The following is a 19910-nucleotide window of genomic DNA, read 5'->3' on the forward strand; positions in this document are numbered from 1 at the left end:
GCGGACAATTGCGCAGGCGCAGAGCGGTCGGGGAGTTTGGCTTCCCATCGTCCTCTGCGGCCTGGGCGCGCAGCGAAGACTGGTTCCGGAGGGCGTGAGGCGTTGCGAGGCCGGGCGCGGCGGTGCCCCGTGCGGCGTGGTGTCCTAGGGCCCTGTGGCCGCAAGGCTGGACGGTGTCTGTAGCTGCTAGTGCAGTGGCGCCCGGCAAAGCCTATTAAAAGTTGAGAAGTCGGGGTGAGTTCAGGACAACGCCACAGTTTTAAGTTGAAGTTTGGGTCCACCACTGTTCACAGGAAATGTTTGCCCATTCAGTGGCGGCCCTCAGAGCGCACCTGCCTGAGGAACCGACGAGTAAACGGAGGGAGGGGGATTGGGAGACCCACCACAGGAGGCCTGCCGGGGCGGGAGAGCTTCCTTCGCGGAGGTGGTAGCAAACAGGTGGAGGCCTGGAGGTCAGTGGGCGTTAGCTGGAGAGGCATCCTGTGCCTGCTGAAGCTGAGGTGATACGGTCTCCAACCTGGCTGGAGGGGTTTGCCATGGGCCGAAATTTGAAGTTTATAAATTCCATTAAGGGTTTGAACTTCAACCTGGGTCAGTGGAAGCCATTGAAGATTCTGTTTTTAAAGGACGTTCTAGTCGCAGTGTGAAAATGGATCTGGAGTGGCAAGACTGGAGGCCCTTTAGGAGGCTGCTATAATCTAGGTGAGAAATGAGGATGGCCTGAATTAGCATTTGGAGTGGAGAGAATGAAGAAATATATTAAAACGTTTGAATTGTCATGACCTAATTATTTGTTACAATTTAAGTTTTGGCCCGAGCACCTGAGTAGAATGTGGTCCCAACCACTGAAATAATGGAATACAGGAAGAGTAGGTTTGGAGGGAAGAGAATAATGCGTAGAGGTTTTTAAAATACGTATATATAACAATAAAGATAAATAAATTAAATATATATAATTCACATATAAAATTAACCCTTTTAAAGTGTATGATTCAGTGGTTTTTAGAACGTTTACAAGGTTGTGCAACTGTCATCACTGTCTAATTCCAGGACATTTTATAACCCCAAATAGAAATCTTTGTACCATTAACAGTCACTCCCCAGTCCCCCTTACTTCATCCCCTAGTAATGACAAATGTGTTCTATTTCTATGGATTTGACTATTCTGTACATTTTACACAAAAGGATTCATACAATATGTGGCCTTTTCTGTCTGGCTTTTACTTAACATCCTGTTCATGTAGCATGAATCAGTTCATTTCTCTTAATGGCTGGATAATATTCCCTTGTATTGATATACCACATTTTGTTTATTACCAGTTGATGGACATTTGGGCTGTTTCTGCTTTTTGGCTCTTATAAATAATGCTGCTGTGAACATTCATGTACAAGTTGTGTGTGTGTGTGAGTGTGTGTGTGTGTGTTTTGTTGTTGTTAATTCTCACCCAAGGATATTTTTTTCCGTTGATTTTTAGAGAGAGTGGGAGGGGGAGAGACAGAGAGAAACATTGATGTGAGAGAGACACATCAACTGGTTGCCTCCAGCAGGTGCCCTGACTGGGGCTGGGGATTGAGCCTGCAACGGAGGTACATGCCTTTGGCCAGAATTGAACCCACGACCCTTCATTCCACAGGCCAACACTCTAATCACTTAGCAACACCGGCCAGGGCAAGTTGTATTTTTAGTTCTCTTGTATATATACCTAGGAGAGCAATTGTTGGGCCATACTACATTTTGGTTCTGAGTGCTGAGTGTCAGATGCTAATAGAACTTCCAAGAGCTTTTTCTGTATGAAGGAGTTTAGGAGTTGTTACTTGGTTTTGGAAACCTAAGTTAGTTTGTAGTATGATTTACAAATGGATGAGTAAAGTAGACAGCACAAGAGTGGTAGGCAGCACAGAGGAATGGGTGGGGTAGGGTGTCTCATTTGTACTGGTGAGATTTTAATTTATAGAGGTGACTAGGTGACAACAACGCTATTACTAATCCTCACTAGAGGATATTTTTTCCATTGCTTTTCAGAGAGAATGGAAGTGGGGGAGAGAGAGAGAGAGAGAAACATTGATGTGAGAGAGACACATCGACTGGTTGCCTCCTGCTTGCACCCTGACCAGGGACAGGGAGCAAACCCACAATCTAGGTACGAGCCCTTGTCTGAGAATTGAACCTGCGATCCTTTGGTTCCCAGGCCAATGCTCTAACCACCTAGCAACACAAAACAGGCAACCAGTTGATGTGTCTCTCTCACATCAATGTTTCTCTCTCTGTCTCTCCCCCTCCCACTCTCTCTAAAAATCAACGGAAAAAAATATCCTTGGGTGAGAATTAACAACAACAAAACACACACACACACACTCACACACACACACAACTTGTACATGAATGTTCACAGCAGCATTATTTATAAGAGCCAAAAAGAGGCCAATGCCATTGAAAGAAAAATGTATTCTATTTCTGGAGAGAAGAGGCATGCCACACCACAGCAAGATTTTGGCCAGAAGGCAGAAGCAGGAGTGAGGGGAAAGCTTAGGTCAGAGCCTTTGTTCCATGAGAAAGGCAAGACAGGGCAGAGTAAACCTTTAAGGACTAGCTAGTTTAAATAATTTTGGCAGGCTTTGGGCAGTAGGAATGGTCTCTAGTTGCCTGGTACCTGGCCCTGGGATGATTTAGGGCAGGCTTTGTCTGTGAGAGTTAAAGGAGCTGATTGCTTTGCATATAAGAGGCTGCTGCCAATAAGTTGATTACTATCTTTAGGAATTAGCCCTGGAAAGAGCATTCTTCCCACCAGCAAGATTTTAAAATTTCATAAAATACAAAAAAAAATTTTTTTAAGACATGATTAATGCACAGGGACATGGCTGGGATAATGTGTGAAGGACTGTTGTAAAGGTGGCTCTTACTTTTCTCCAGTCAAATTGAAAATGAGGGGCCTGAGTCTAATTTAGGACTTAAATCTCTTAGAGGCCAGGGAGGAAAACCTTCCCTTCTCTCCCAATATGGCCATACAGTATTTTAAGTGAAATGAGTTAGCTGAAGTGTAGAGAAGGGAGTTTCTTAAACCCGAGATTCTCAACGGAATTACTTATGGAATATTTTAAACTTGAAATGCTTGGATATCACCCTTATAGCTGCTGAATAAATCTTGGGCAGAGTTTCTGACCTGTGTCTTTTGAAAGTTTTACAGATGATTTTGATGGCCTCTAGATTAGAGACTGATTGGTCACTACATTTACCCAATACCTACTGAACAAATACTGTAGGCTGAGTATAAAAGAGATGCTAAAAACTGGGTGAGGGGTAATTACAAATTAGAGTTAGACATGATTCCTCCCTTCAGGGAACAAAGTTCTGGGACAGCTTTCTCTTTGGGCCAAGGTGAACCATGAGAGCCCCCTTGACCTGGACCTTCTTGTGATTTATCTCCAGCAGAAGCTCTGAGGTTCACATTCTTCCACTAGAACTAAGCTGAAGGACAATGTCCAGAAACAATGTTATTAGGTCCATGTTATTTCAATGGGAATACTACATGTTCCCTGCCAGCATTTGTGGCAGAACTGCACTGCCAAAACACATAAGCCAGGAACATGAAGGAACATTTACTATATTAAAAGGTCAGGATTGTCCTTGTTTGATAAACCTTCCAAGGTTTAACAGGAAGAGAAAATGAATGCAGAAGTTTGTGGAAAAATTAAGACACAATGTAGTCTAAGTAGAGGCTCTGTTTTCCACGCCCATAGGAGTAGATCATTTTTAGGTATAGTGGAAACAGGCAAAGGTTGAATATGTTATGATTACCACTTCCTCACCCCCCTGGAATATTTTTGGAAACTTTTTGAATCTTCCACGGAGTTAATGTTTTAAACAGTTATGTGGAAGAAGTGAAAGGCCCTTGTCCCAGTTCTGTGGTTTGGTTATAAATCACAAAACCAAAACCTGCCTAGCTCCCTCTCATTTATTTTGGCAAGTGTTGGGTAGTGGGCAGATTGAACAAGGGAAAAATTGTCTTCCCTCTGCTTTGGTCATATAAACTTTTATTTACTGTTGTATAATACTGTTCCCTCCACTGCCAAAATGGTTGAAATCAGGAGGGGAGATAACTTTTACATGTCAAAGTGGACAGAAGTCACTCTAGGTTATGCTGCTGTTCTGTCTACCACTGCCACCTTTTGTGTCAGTTCTATTGGTAGATGGGTTTAAGGGGAGATTCCATGCAGATGTATTGGCCTCAATTGTAGAGAAGCGTTTTCCCTAATAAAGTTGATAATGTCACTCATAGTGTGTCATCTTCCACTTACTATTAAGATGGCAGTACTCTCCTAAATGACCTACAGATTGAGTGTAATCCCTGTCAAAATTCCAATAGCTGTTTTTTGGTGTCTAGATCTGTTACTTCATTGGGGATTGCATAACAATGATATTCTAATTATAATTTTGTTTTGAAATATTAGCTGGAATAATTTTTATAAGACCAGTCTTCCCCTTCTCTACTATTAAGTTACTGTGTTGTACAGGTCATATAGGAAAGGCAGGATAAATCTTTCCTTTGTCCAGTTTTCAAAGTAATGAATTGGTTCTCTGTCATCCCCAGAAGGTGACCAGTTAGTTTTCTTTTTAAAACATCATGATTGAGCCCAGCTGGCGTGGCTCAGTGGTTGAGCATCTACCTATGAACCAGGAGGTCATGGTTCAATTCCTGGTAAGGGCACATGCCCAGGTTGTGGACTCTATCCCCAGTGGGGGCTGTGCAGGAGGCAGCCGATCAATGCTTCTCTCATCAATGTTTCTATCTCTCTCTCCCTCTCCCTTCTTCTCTGAAATCAATAAAAACATATTTAACAAACAAACAAACAAAAACATGATCAGCATGCTCCCCCTCTCAGGAGCACACCTGCACCTTTCCTTTCCCCTTCTTTTTTCCCCAGGGTCGTTGCCTTTGCCTTTCTCTCTCCTAAGCTCCAAGGGCCCTTCTTTTGTGTATATAACTTGTTTCCTGAGCCTACGCAGCCCAGTTGGCTCACTTCTACTACTCCTGTAACTTTCTAATAAACTTTCTCTTATAATTTGAAAAAAAAAGTGCATCATTATCAATTCATGGATTTAAATTCATTGATGGTTTTCAATTCATTGAAGTTACTATCCTTATTGAAGCTCAAATTATCCCATCTTTAGCCAGTGGGAGCCTCTTTAACTTGGCTCCTGATTTCTTTTGGCACAGTCCTAGTAGTCATTGTTTGCTTCCCTGATATCTGGTGTAGGGGAGACACACTTTTATCTTTACCCTCTTAGGGTTCTTTTTGTCTGGGTCAGATCAGCAAGAGAAAAGCATACACATTTGTGCAATGCAAATTGTATGTGACACAGGAACCTTCATAAGGAATGAAGACCCAAAGAAATTACAAAATTTACTTGTTATGTTAGGTTAAACAGAGAGAGGCAATTGTGGAAAGTGACTAAACTGTAGGGAAATGCTATGAAAGAAGAATTTTTAACAAGGTCTGTTTATATAGCATGCTCTCAGTTTCAGCTTCTTGATGATGAGAATGTTACTTTCCTTCTGGTATTGGGAGGACATCTCTCATATGAGAATTTCATCTGCTTTTGGAAAAAAAGAAGAAAGAGCAGAATGTTTTTCTTTTTTTTTTAATATTCTTATTGATTTCAGAGAGAAAGCGGGAGGGAGAGAGAGATAGAAACATCAATGATGAGAGAGAATCATTTATCAACTGCCTCCTGCATGCCCCTTACTGGGGATCGAGCCTGCAACCCGGGCATGTGCCCCTGACTGGAATCGAACCTGGGGACTCTTTAGTCCGCAGACCCAGCTCTATCCACCGAGCCAAACCAGCTAGGGCCAGAATGTTTTTCTTGTACTTGCTGTTTTCAGCTGCCTTTAACACAAATCATCAATATGCCAAAGCTGCTTATTTTGGAGCTGCAACATTCTGTACTCCTCCACTGGTAGGTCATAATGTTTAGGACTCATCTTATACATTTCCTGACCCCAAACTTGGAATCAGGTATTTCTCCAAGAAACCTTAGTTTCTTTTTATGGGAAATGGTCATTCAAAACCATAATCTTGGTGCTAGAAATGCTCATTGGTACTGGATTGACCATTGCTTCCAAGCCTTTTCAGTGATCAGAGCTATTGTGTGTGTAGATCGATTGATCTATCTATCTATCTATCTATCTATCTATCTATCTACCTACCTACCTATCTATCTTTAAGATAAAATACCTTGTGAGTTCATACTGTTTCTATTTAAGTTCAGGGTTTTTATTTGTTGACTTCTACATGACACAGGGTTCCATATTAAGAATACTGATTTTCAAGGACACAGGGGAAGATAGAAAGAAAAGACAATATTCCAGAATTGCTCATTTATTTTATCCCATATTACACATACAACAGTCTATACATAAAATTCTGTCACAACTGGTTATGGCTATTGAAAACATTAAAAAAATTTGCATATGCTATTTCCAACCTCTCACTTTAAAAAATTTTTTTAAATTTTTTTCCTCACTTTTTTTATAGTGTAATGTGTCTACATTGTCAGATCATGCAGCCATTACATAATATTATTCTCTTCCTTTTAAACCTAATTTAATCTTAGTTCTACAAGTAACTATATTTAACTCACCATCATTTCCTTATGTTGATGTTTTCTAGACACTCTAGATCATTCTCTAGTACATTCTTTATTTAGCACTCATGAGAACAATATTCCTTGAGTTCTTGCATGGCAGTAGCAGTTGGTGCCATATATACTTGAAGATCGTTGGTTTTGCTGGATAGAAAATCCTTGGATCTCATTTTCTCCCCCCTTGAATATTTTAAATCTATGACTCCCATTTTCTTCTGGCACAGTGTCACTGTCAAAAAGTCTGTTGAAAATGTATTATTTAAAAATATTCTTTATTTTCCTTTTGAATTATATACTCATTTTTAATTTTTAGCATGTATTCTAGTTCTAGCTTTGGCTTTCGTTTTCTTCTCCAGAAATTCCATTATCTGTATGCTGTATTTTCTTTGCCTGTCTTCAACATTTGTCACTTTCTCTCAGATTGTTTTTATCTTCATTTTTTTCATTAAAGTATTTTTTCATCTGCTAGTTCTCGTAAAGTTATATTTAAGTGTTTATTTGCTCCCATGGTGGTTCTACTTTAGTCTCTATTTTTTATTTATTTTATTTCTAATTTTTAAATTGTTAAATTTCTGAATTTTTAAAATTCTGAGTTATAATATTTTTTCATGTCTTGTATAAGTCTTAATGTTTTTCTTTTTATTTTTTTTATTTTCTTTATTGATTAAGGTATTACATATTTGTCCTCATCCCCCCAAACCCCCTTCCCACTCATGCCTCCACCCCCCTGTTGTCTGTGACCACTGATTAGGCTTATGTGCATGCATACAAGTCCTTTGGTTGATCTCTCCCCCTTACCCCCACCCTCCCCTACCTTCCCTCTGAGGTTTGACAGTCTGATCCATGCTTCCCTGTCTCTGGATATGTTTTTGTTCATGAGTTTATGTTGTTCATTATTTCCCATAGATGAGTGAGATCATGTGATATTTATCTTTCTCTGACGAACTTATTTCACTTAGCATAATGCTCTCCAGTTCCATCCATGTTGTTGTAAATGGTAGGAATTCCTTCTTTTTTAGCACAGCATAGTATTCCATTGTGTAGATGTACCACAGTTTTTTAATCCACTCATCTGCTGATGGGCACTTAGGCTGTTTCCAGATCTTAGCTATGGTAACTTGTGCTGCTATGAACATAGGGGTGCATATATCCTTTCTGATTGATGTCTAGCTTCGTGGGATATATTTCTAGAAGTGGCATTACTGGGTCAAATGGGAGTTCCATTTTTAGTTTTTTGAGGAAACTTCATACTGTTCTCCACAGTGGCTGCACCAATCTGCATTCCCACCAGCAGTGCACGAGGTTTCCTTTTTCTCCGCATCCTCGCCAGCACTTGTCATTTGTTGATTTGTTGATGATAGCCATTCTGACAGGTGTGAGATGGTACCTCATTGTCATTTTGATTTGCATCTCTCGGATAATTAGTGACTTTGAGCATATCTTCATGTTTCTTGGCCTTCCTTCTGTCTTCTTTAGAAAAGTTTCTATTTAGGCCCGTTGCGCATTTTTTGTTTGGGTTGTTTATCTTCCTTTTGCTAAGCTGTATGAGTTCCCTGTAAATGTTGGAGATTAAACCCTTATCGGTGATAACATTGGCAAATATGTTCTCCTGTGTAGTGGGCTTTCTTGTTGTTTTGGTGATGGTTTCTTTTGCTGTGCAAAAGCTTTTTATTTTGATGTAGTCCCATTTGTTTATTTTCTTTTTTGTTTTCCATTGCCTTAGGAGCAGTATCAGTGAAGAAGTTCCTTCGGCATATGTCTGAGATTTTTTTTTTTATATATATTTTATTGATTTTTTACAGAGAGGAAGAGAGAGGGATAGAGAGTTAGAAACATCAATGAGAGAGAAACATCGATCAGCTGCCTCTTGCACACCCCCTACTGGGGATGTGCCCGCAACCAAGGTACATGCCCTTGACCGGAATCGAACCTGGGACCCTTGAGTCCGCAGGCCGACGCTCTATCCACTGAGCCAAACCGGTTTCGGCATGTCTGAGATTTTGCTGCCTGTGGATTCCTCTAGTATTTTTATGGTTTCCCGTCTTATGTTTAAGTCCTTTATCCGTTTTGAGTTTATTTTTGTGTATGGTGTAAGTTGGTGGTCTAGTTGCTTTTTTTTTTTGCATGTATCTGTCCAATTTTCCCAACACCATTTATTGAAGAGACTGTCTTGACTCCATTGTATGTTAAAGCCTCCTTTGTCAAATATTAATTGGGCATAGTGGTTTGGGTCGATTTCTGGGTTCTCTATTCTATTCCATTGATCTATATGTCTGTTCTTGTGCCAGTACCAGACTGTTTTGAGAACAGTGGCTTTGTAATACAGCTTGATATCTGGTATTGAGATCCCACCTACTTTGTTCTTCTTTCTCAAGATTGCTGCAGCTAGTCGGGGTCTTTTTTTATTCCAGATGAATTTTTGGAGAGTTCGTTCTAGGTCTGTGAAATATGTCGTTGGTATTTTAATGGGGATTGCATTGAACCTATAGATTGCTTGGGGTAGTATGGACATTTTGATGATGTTGATTCTACCAATCCACGAACACGGTATGTTCTTCCATCTGTTTATGTCTTCCTCTATCTCCTTTTTTCAGTGTCCCGTAGTTTTTTGCATATAGGTCTTTTACCTCCTTAGTTAAGTTTATTCCTAGTATCTTATTTTTTTTTTATTTTTTTTTGGTGCAATGGTAAATGGGATTACTTTTTTTAGTCTCTCTTTCTGTAAGTTCATTATTGGTGTATAGAAATGCCATATATTTCTTGGCGTTAATTTTGTATCCTGCTACCTTACCTAATTCACTTATTATGTCTAATAATTTTTTGATGGAGTCTTTAGGGTTTTCTATGTACAGTATCATGTCATCTGCGAATAAGGACAGTTTTACTTCTTCTTTTCTGATTTGGATGCCTTTTATTTCTTCTTCTTGTCTGATAGCAATGGCTAGTACTTCCAGTACTACGTTGAACAGGAGTGGTGAGAGTGGGCATCCCTGTCTTGTTCCTGTTCTTAGGGGAAATGGTTTTAGTTTTTGCCCATTGAGTGTGATGTTGGCTATGAGTTTGTCATATGTGGCTTTTATGATGTTGAGGTATGATCCTTCTATTCCCACCTTGTTGAGAGTTTTTATAAAAAATGGGTGTTGGATTTTGTCAAATGCTCTTTCTGCATCAATTGATATGACTATGTGATTTTTCTCCCTCAATTTGTTTATGTGATGTATCACGTTTATTGATTTGCGGATATTGTACCATCCTTGCATCCCTGGGATAAATCCTGCTTGGTCATGGTGAGTGATCTTTCTGATGTACTGCTGGATCTGATTTGCTAGGATTTTGTTGAGGATTTTGGCATCTATGTTCATGAGGGATATTGGCCTGTAATTCTCTTTCATTGTGTTGTCTTTATCTGGTTTTGGTATTAGGGTGATGCTGGCTTCATAGAATGAGCTTGGAAGTGTTCCTTCCTCTTGAATTTTTTGGAATAGTCTGAGGAGGATAGGTTTTAGTTCTTCCTTGAATGTTTGGTATAACTCTCCTGTGAAGCCATCTGGCCCGGGCTTTTGTTTGCTGGAAGCTTTTTGATGACTGCTTCAATTTCTTCCATAGTTATTGGCCTATTGAGATTTTTAGATTCTTCCTGATTGAGTTTTGGAAGGTTGTATTTTTTCTAGGAATATGTCCATTTCATAGTATTTTTTTTTAACAATCCTTTGTATTTCTGTGGTGTCTGTTGTTATTTCACCTCTTTCATTTCTGATTTTGTTTATTTGGGTCCTCTCTCTTTGCTTCTTAATGAGCCTGGCTAGAGGTTCATCAACCTTGTTTATCCTTTCAAAGAACCAGCTCTTGGTTTCATTGATCTTTTGTATTGTTTTTTTGGTCTCTATGTCATTTATTTCTGCTCTAATCTTTATTATCTCCTTCCTTCTGCTCACTGTGGGCTTTTCTTGTTGCTCTCTTTCTAATTCTTTGAGTTGTAGAGTTAGATGATTTCCTAACATTTTTTCTTGTTTTTTGAGGTAGGCCTGTCGAGCTATAAACTTCCCTCTCAGGACTGCTTTCATTGTGTCCCATAGGTTTTGGATTGTTGTGTTTTTATTGTCATTAGTTTCCAGGATGTTTTTAATTTCTTCTTTGATCTCATTGGTAACCCAATCAATATTTAATAACATGTTATTTAGCTTCCAAGTGTTTGAGTGTTTGGATTGTTTTTATTGTAGTTTATTTCTAATATTATGCCATTGTGATCTGAGAAGATGCTTGGTATGATTTCAGTCTTCTTGAATTTGGGGAGACTTTGCTTGTGACCCAATATGTGGTCTATTTTTGAAAATGTCCCATGTGCACTTGAAAAGAATGTATATTCCGTGGCTTTGGGGTGAAATGTTCTGAAGATGTCAATTAAGTCCATCTGATCTAGTGAGTCATTAGGATTGCTGTTTCTTTGCTGATTTTTTGTCTAGAGGATTTATCCAGTGAAGTCAGTGGTGTATTAAAGTCCCCTACTATGATTGTATTGTTGTTGATCTCTCCCTTGATATCTTCCATGCATTTTTTTTATGTATTTGGGTGCTCCTGCATTGGGTGCATATATGTTTACCAGGGTTATAACCTCTTGTTGTATCGATCCCTTTAGTATTATGAACTGGCCGGCCTTCCTTATCTCTTGTTATGGCCTTCACTTTGAGGTCTATTTTGTCTGATATAAGTATTGCTACCCCAGCTTTTTTTTCATTTCCATTTGCCTGGAAGATATTTTTCCATCCCTTCACTTTCAGTCTGTGAGTCCCTTGTTTTGAGGTGGATCTCTTGTAGACAGCATATGTATGGGTCCTGTTTTTTTTTTTATCCATTCAGCCACTCGATGTCTTTTGTTTGGAGCATTTAGTCTATTTACGTTTAAAGTTATTATTGAAAGGTACTTGTTTGTAGTCATTTTTATTTTTTTGAGCCTGTGTTCCTTCTTACCTTTTTATTTCTTCTTTTTACAGCATTCCCTTTAGCATTTCTTGCATTGCTGGCTTGGTAGGGATAAACTCCCTTAGCCTTTTTTTGTCTGCAAAGCTCCTGATTTCCCCTTCAATTTTGATTGATGGTCTTGCTGGATAGAGTATTCTTGGATTCAGACCCTTGCTTTGCATCACTTTGTATATCTCCTTCCATTCCCTTCTAGCTTGATGTGTTTCTGTTGAGAAATCATTTGATAATCTGATGGGCGATCCTTTGTAGGTAACTCTCTGTCTTTCTCTTGCAACCTTTAAGATTCTCTCTTGGTCGTTAACATTTGCCATTGTAATTATTGCGTGTCTTGGTGTGGGTCTTTTGGGATTCATCTTGCTTGGGACTCTCTGTACTTGTGTAACTTTTTTCTTCCCCATATCAGGGAAGTTTTCTGTCATTATTTCTTCAAATAAATTTTCTAATCCTTGCTGCTCATCTTGTCCTTCTGGCTGCCCTATTATACGTATGTTATTTCGTTTTGCATTGTCCCAAAGCTCCCTTAGCTCTCCTCCTGCTTTTTAATTTTTTTCTCTAGTTGCTGTTCAGATTGGGCTGGTTTTTGTACTTTATCTTCTAATTCACTAATTCGGTCTTCTGCTTCTTCCAGTCTGCTGTTGAAGCCTTCCATGGTGTTTTTTATTGTAGCTATATCATTTTTCATTTCTTCTTGATTTTTGCATAGGTTGTTGATTTTCTCGTCCATCGGTGTATGAACTATATGACCATTACTCCGAATTCTTTTTCTGTCATGTTGCATGCTTCCATTTCACTTATTTCCTTTCTTGGCGATTCCTCCTTTTCTTGCCTCTGGGGATTGTTTCATTGTCTTCCCATTCTGACTATCACCAGAAGATTCAAATGTCGAGTTGGGGGTCAAGTTTTGCACCCCCCAATTGTCACTGAAGAGCTCTGACACCACGACATGCGGCTGCTATGGGATGGTGGGAGCCACGCTCGCCCCAGGTCAGAGTCACAGGCGCTTAGTGTGGCTTCGTGTGTGCACCTAGAATCTGGGGCCCTGCCTGTGTCACGTTGAAACAGAGAACCTGCTGAGGTGTGCCAAAAATCAAAGTCCCCGAGTGTGTGTCAGGAGTCAGATACTCCCTGTGTCCGCACTGAGAATCGAGTATCAGAGTCTCTGTTGCTTGGTGCTACCTCGCACCGAGAATCAGGGTCCCTGTGTGCGCATGCGCCAAGAATTGGAGTTGCTGGCTCTTAGTGTGAATGTACTGGGAATCAGGGATCCCAGGTGCATGCTATGAGAAACACAGTCTAGTCACTGGTACTCATTGCTGCCTCTGGTGTAGAGATTCAGGGTCCCTGATCTGCTTGGGAGACCGGGTTGCACAGTTGCACTGTGTTGGCAGGAGGTCCACTCTTGCCCTGCAGAATACAGCCTATGTGTGCACTTGCCCTGAATCAAAGTCAGGTGGCACTGCCACTTAGTGTGGGTGTGGGGTCTGGTCCCGCGGGTGTGCACTGCGGGAAACAAACTCCCCGTGTCCATGCACCCAGGCTCAAATTCAGTGCTGCCCCCTTGTGTGTGCACAGGGTCTGGTCTTGGGGAACAAACTCCCCGAATTCTCACGTTCAGGTTCAAATTCAGTGCAGCCTCCCTGCTTGGGTGTAGGGTCTGGTCTTGGGAAACAAACTCCCCGGGTTCACGCCCCCAGGCTCAAATTCAGCGCTGTCTCCCTGTGTGGGTGCGGGATTTGGTCACGGAAAACAATCTCCCCAAGGTTGCGTTCCTCGGCTCAAATTCAGCACATCCTCCCTGCCTGGGCTTGGAGCCTGGGTGAGGGAAATAAACTCTCTGGGTTTGCACATCCAGGTTCAAATTCAGTGCAGCCTCTCTGCTAGGGTGTGGGGTCTGGTTGTGGGAAATAAACTCCCCGGGTTTGTACCCCCAGGCTCAAATTCAGCTCTGTCTCCCTGCGTGGGTGCAGGATCTGGTCGCAGAAAACAGTCTCCCCAAGGTCCTGCACCTATGCTCAAATTCAGCACAGCCTTCCTGCCTGGGCACAGAGCCTAGTTGTGGGAAACAAATTCCCCTAGTTTGCACATCCAGGTTCAAATTCAGCGCTGTCTCCCTGCCCTGTGTGGGCGAGGGATCTGGTCGCAGCAAACAATCTCCCCAAAGATGCGCACTTGGGGTCAAATTCAGCAGTCTCCCTGCCTTGGCGCGGAGCCTGCTCACGGGAAACAAACTTCCCGTGTCCGACACCAAGGCTCAAAGTCAGGTCGAGCTGCGGCTGCTGTGTGTGTGCAGGAAGCCCTATTGTGCGGCGCAGTCTGGCAGTTCCTATCCGCTGCCGTGGGGGCAGTGGGGAGGGGGATTGGCTTTGTGACTCACAGAAATCTGCAGCTGGGGTGCCTGGAGTCTTGGTGTCCCTGGGTCTGCAGGTGTGGTCGCAGGTCTCCTGCCAGAGCGGCTGTAGGATCCAGGTTTGCTACCGAGACCAGACTGGGTTTAAGTTTGTTTTTAAATGGTACATTACAGGTTTTTTTGTTCTTGTTTTTGTTGTTGTTGTTCATCCTCACCCGAGGATATTTTTTCCATTGATTTTTAGGGAGAATGGGAGGGAGAGAGGGAGAGAGGGAGGAATAGAGAGAAAGAGAAAGAGGGAACATTAATGAGAGATTGACACATCGATGGTTGCCTCCCCCACACCTTGACCTGGGCCAAAATTGAACCTACAACTCAGGTACGTGCCCTTGACCAGGAATTGAACCCATGACCCATGTGTGGTGTTTTTAATCAAGAGGGATATCTGGATATCAGCCCCACACCAGACCCCTCAGCCTAGGCTTCCAGTGCTGGGAAGAAAAGTCCCCATAACTTCAGGCTATAAAAACCAATGGGGATTGAGGATGAGAACAATGGAGGCTGCTGGGGTCCCAGGCAATTTCTCTTAAAGATCCCATGCAAGGACTTACTCGGACTCGCTTCCTCTGAGCTCCAATGCTGGGGCAGCAATTTGAAAGGAACCAGGGACGTACAGGAAGGAATAAGTTTGGCATCAGGACAAGAGCTGGGCCAGGGGCACAGCTTTCTCCAGACAGAAGTGCTGGCAGAAGCCATTGTTCCTTTCCTGAGACTTCCCTATCACAGTGCTGACAGGCAGGTGCCATATCTGAACCTCTTTCAAACTGTCTCACACTGTTTATCCTGCCCTGGTGATTTACTGAGACCCTGTCCCACCCAACCTCTTCCCAGCCATTTCCGGTGCTTTGCCATACAACTGGCCTTTCTTGCCTTATGCTTCGGACTTTACTAAAATCTCTTAAGCGAGCAGCCACTGACCTCAGCATGCTCTGTACCTCTTGTTAAGTGGCCCCAGGCCCAGCACTAGCATCAGGCCACCTTGGTTCATATATTGGCCTCTCCTGGGCACCTCCAAGCCTATCACAAGTAGCAAGCCATCTGCAGATAGCTCAGTAGCTCCTACCAGGTGGCCCCAAGCAGGGCACAGGCAATAGCTGACTTTGCATCTGCCGGGAGGCCCCAGAACCAATGCACCCAGTGAAGAGCTTCAGACCACTCCAGATTACAGCCCTACCACCTCCATGAGCGACACACTCAAGGAACAGACTTTGTAATCACCAAAGCCCCTCTGAAGCAAGTCCTGCTCCATAGGGTGGATACCTGCACAACACAGCTGGTCCTCACAGCTCATTGGCCTTGGGATCACTCCTTCCAAGTGATGCCAACAGCAATCAAGGCTCAACTACAACTACAACAGCCCACATAGGGGCACACCTGGAGTTCCCAGCTCAGGTGACTGGGGAGGCTACAGAACTGGGTCCTACAGGATATCTATTACACAAAACTACTCTACCAAATCTTGGAGACAGGAGCTCTACTTAATACATAGACACAAACACAGGGAAACAGCCAAAATGTGGAGACAAAGAAACATGTTACAAATGAACAAGAGAAATCTTCAGAAAAAGAACTAAATGAAATGGAAGCAAGCAAACTACCAGATACAGAGTTCAAAACAATGGTTAGAAGGATGCTCAAGGAAATTATTGAGAGCTTCAAGGGACTTAGAACTTTAACAGCATGAAAAAGGACTTGGGAGCCATAAAAAAAAGAACCAGTCAGAAATGAAGGATACACTAGCTGAAATGAATAATTTACAGGTAATAAATAGTAGAGTCGAGGAGGCTGAGAATCAAATCAGTGATTTGGAATATGAGGAAGCAAAAATCTCCCAATCAAAGCAGCAAAAAGAAAAAAATATGAAGATAGTATAAGAAGCTTCTGGGACAACTTCAAGTGTACCAACATTCGCAGCATGAGGTTGCCAGAAGGGGTAATGAGGGAGCAAGAAATTGAAAACCTATTTGAAAAAATGACAAAAACTTCCCTTGCCTGATAAAAGAAATAGATACACAAGTACAGGAAGCACTGAGAGAGTTCCAAACAAGATGAATCCAAAGAGGCCCACACCAAGACACATCATAATTAAAATATCAAAGGTTAAAGACAGAATGTTCAAAGCAGCAAGAGGAAAGCATTTTGTTACCTATAAGGGAGCTCCCATAAGACAGTCAGTTGATTTCTCAACAGAAACTTTGCAGGCCAGAAGGGAGTGGCAAGAAATATTTAAAGTGATGAAAAACAAGGACCTACAACCAAGTCTACCTAGCAAAGCTATCATTTAGAATTGAAGGTCAGATAAAGAGCTTCCCAAACAAGAAAAAGCTAAAGGAGTTCATAACCACCAAACCAATATTTTAAAAAATGTTAAAGTGTCATCTTTAAGAAAAAGAATCCAACAGTTTCTTCTCAGTGGTGGGTCCTTCTTGGACAGAAGTCTGATCAAGTTTGATGTTTCATAGAGGCTAGAACCCTCTAGGTCTTTCTCCTGGCCTCTTGTACATACATGCTTTTAGGATGGGCAGAATCCTTCTCAGTTTCAGTAACTGTCCTCGAAATGGCCCAAGTGCTTTCAAATGAATACTCATTGGTTACTTTGGATTTTCACTTCAAATCTGTCAAGGCATCCTGTTCTTTCCTCTACATTCTCTCACATAGGCACTGATAACACACAAGTGTTATGGCTACATACTTATCTACATTATCCTCCTGTATTGTAGGTGTACAAAATAAATCTACCTGTATTCTGGGTCTTTTGGGGTCTTACAGATATTTTGTCATCCAGTTTTGTTGTAAATGTTATTTCATGAGCGTTTGTTTTTGAAATCTATTTGCTCTCTTATGTGGGGATTTGGGAAGATCCAAATTTTATGCTTACACTACAGCCATCTTCAAAGCCCATATATTGAATTTCTTTAAAATAACTTTTTATTGATTTGAGGGAGAGGGAGACGGAGAGAGAAACATCCATGTGAGAGAGAAACGTCAATCAGTTGCCTCCCACACTCACCCAACCAGAGATCAAACCCACAATCTGGGCATGTGCCCCGACTGGGAATCCAACTGATGACCTTTTGGTGCATGGAACAACACTCAGCCAACTGAGTCACACTGGCCTGGGCCCATATATTGATCTTTAAATACACTGCTGATTCAAGTTGCACATGTTATTTTTAAAATATGTTTTGCGTCTATGTTCACTGAGTTTGGCCAATAGTTTTTTATTTTGTTCTATTTATTAACTGTTTATTTCAGTGTTGTAGTAACTTTGTAGAATTATTTGTATAGTTTTTTTTATAATTTCTGTACTCTATCAGTTTATATAATGTGAGAATAATTTGTTCCTGAAAGTTTCATAGAACTTTCTCATTAAAACCACCCCAGTTTGATATCTCTTTAAAGTAGATCTTTAACTATTTTTTTCATTTCATTATAGTAATTGGTCTGTTTAGCCTTTCTAAATCTTCTTGAGGCATTTAGTATTCACCTCCGCCTGCCAATAATTGGGCTGCCTCTCTGCATTCAGGTCCTCTAACAGTGCTCCCTCATCCTCCAAAGTGAAATCTGGTTCTCTTTACTCTATGCACCCTGCTCACAGGATTCTCATCATTCCATTTATATTCATCACATTGAACTGTTTTTGCCTTACCCCAAATACATTTAGCTTTGACTTTATGTAATAGAAATGATTGCTCATTTTTAAATGCTTTTATTTTCCTAACTATGTCTTGTGGGAGAGTAGAACTTGCTTTGTACAGAAGCTAGCATTATCCACAGTTTATTGTTTAATACATACCTTGAGGTGATGATATGTAGTGATGGGAGGGAAGGTAGCAGCAGGGGAGGAACAGTTACCAAGCGACTTCCTGCACACAGTCATCTAGCAGAGCCTCCTGCTGCACCACTCTGTGATTGTGATGAGTGGCTATGTGCCTGGGCTGGCTGGGTATGAGCCCAGGGTAGTTCCAGGCCTCAGTTCCACCCTAAGCCTGTGTATGTAGTACTTACGGGTGTATGTGTGTGTGTGTGTACGCGCGCACGTGCGCGCGCATTTGCACACGTGCTATTATAAACAACACTGCAGTGAACATCCTTATATCTGCCTCCTTGCTCACATGGGCCAGTGGAATTGTTACCCCTTCATGGACTGTTACCACTTGCTCAGAGAACAGAGTTGGATGACTCAGGAGGCTTCTCTGCCTCTAGCCTTGCTTCTTGAAAGGGACCTGGTAGTGAGTGATGTATATTTAAAAGTCAAAGAGTTCATATGAGCACTGTCCTGCTGAGGGGTTGGTTATCTCTGACGAATTACTCAGGGCCTATCAATGCAGTTTACCTGAATTTGAAGATATTCCAGTGTTCTCAACTCCCCATACCTTCTGATACCAAGAGGTAGAGATCAAGAATCTCCTCTGTCACCCTTCTCCCCAACACCTGGGGAATTGGATCTGCTGAGAAGAAATGTAGTGACTCCCAGTGTCCCAGTATTCTGGAATGCTGAAATGAATTTTTACCACTGATGTCTTCTGCAAGGTTCTCCCAGAGATGTCTGGAGCTGTGGTCATAGAATAGAGTCATCTGCCATTGGGAGGTATAGTTAGGTGCCCTCTATAAGACTGTCCAGCAGGTGGTAGTGTTAGTTTTTTACACCAGTTGGGTAAATCAGGGTCCCTATAAGTAATACAGAAAATGGGGAAAGAGTAGATGACAGGGGAAACAAAGGAACCCCCAAAAGAGGTGTGATTTAGGAGTAGGTAAGTGCTACCATCAGTGATGACTTGAGCTATCCCTTGCTGGTACCTGGGTTATAGGAAGCAATCCCGATGCAATACTCTTCACCTGAAACTCCTACTCTATGCATTTGCTCCATTAAATGGCAGTCAGGCCCTAGCCAGTTTGGTTCAGTGGATAGAGCATCGGCCTGTGGACTGAAGGGTCCTGGGTTCGATTCTGGTCAAGGGCATGTACCTTGGTTGCAGGCTCCTCCACAACCTGGGCCCTGGTCAGGGCTCTTGCAGGAGGCAACCAATTGATGTGTTTCTCTCACATTGACATTTCTCTCTGTCTTTCCCTCTCCCACTCTCTCTAAAAATCAATGGAAAAATATCCTCTGGTGAGGATTAAAAAATAAAGTGTCAACTTTACCCTTTAAAAAAAATGACAATCAGGATAAACATGCCCTTTAACGGAACATACCAGGTGAGAAGTTGTCAGCAGGCTAATTACAGTGCTCATAGATCAAAGAAGGCTCTTTCACCAGAACTGTCACTTCGGTTTGGCTAAGGGTCCTGTTTGTGCTCATAGTCTCAAGCTGTCTCTTAGGCACACAGAGCAGGGCAGAGGGTAACTGAACAGTCAAAATGTTTAGGGGTGCCCGGCCGGGGAGGCTTGGTGGTTGAATGTTGACCAATGGATCAAGAGGTCATGGTTCAGTTCCAAGTCAGGGCACATACACGGGTTGCGGGCTCAATCCCCGGTGTGGGGCATGCAGGAGGCAGCCAATCGATTCTCTGTCATCATTGATGATTCTATCTCTCCCTCTTTCTCTCCGAGATCAATAAAAATATAATTTTAAAAATGTTTAGGGTATTTGCCAGTTGTGTTTAGTTGTTCATTCATTGAGAACATTTTTTTGAACATGATTTAAAGAAAGGGTATTTTTCTTTGTTTTCAAGCCCCATTTTTAAATTGGGTTGTTTGGGTTTTTTGTTGTTGATGTTGAGTTGTAGGAGTTCTTTATATATTCTGAATACCAGACTCAATAAGATAAATGATTTTCAAATATTTTCTCTCACTGTGTGGACTGCCTTTTCACTTTCTTGATAGTATACTTTGATGCACAAAAGTTTTAAATGTTGAAGTCAAATTTATATTTTC

At 41.7% G+C, this 19910-nt stretch overlaps 1 protein-coding gene across 5 annotated transcripts in view; it reads left to right on the top strand.

The window, feature by feature from the left end:
* Positions 1-72: 72 nt before the first annotated feature.
* The window catches only part of DNASE1 (deoxyribonuclease 1), a 45969-nt gene continuing 26131 nt past the window's right edge, over positions 73-19910 (top strand). For 4 of the 5 annotated variants that reach the window (XM_079799220.1, XM_079799219.1, XM_079799225.1 and 1 more), the window contains exon 1: positions 73-234. The gene's annotated coding sequence lies outside the window, so the exon portion shown is untranslated. Of the gene's footprint in view, positions 235-626; positions 703-19910 lie in introns of all 5 variants that reach the window. The other variant, XM_079799221.1, reaches the window with a different exon arrangement.

This window comes from Cnephaeus nilssonii (assembly GCF_951640355.1).
Source record: "Cnephaeus nilssonii genome assembly, chromosome: 2".
In the NCBI taxonomy this organism is placed as follows: Eukaryota; Metazoa; Chordata; class Mammalia; order Chiroptera; family Vespertilionidae; genus Cnephaeus; species Cnephaeus nilssonii.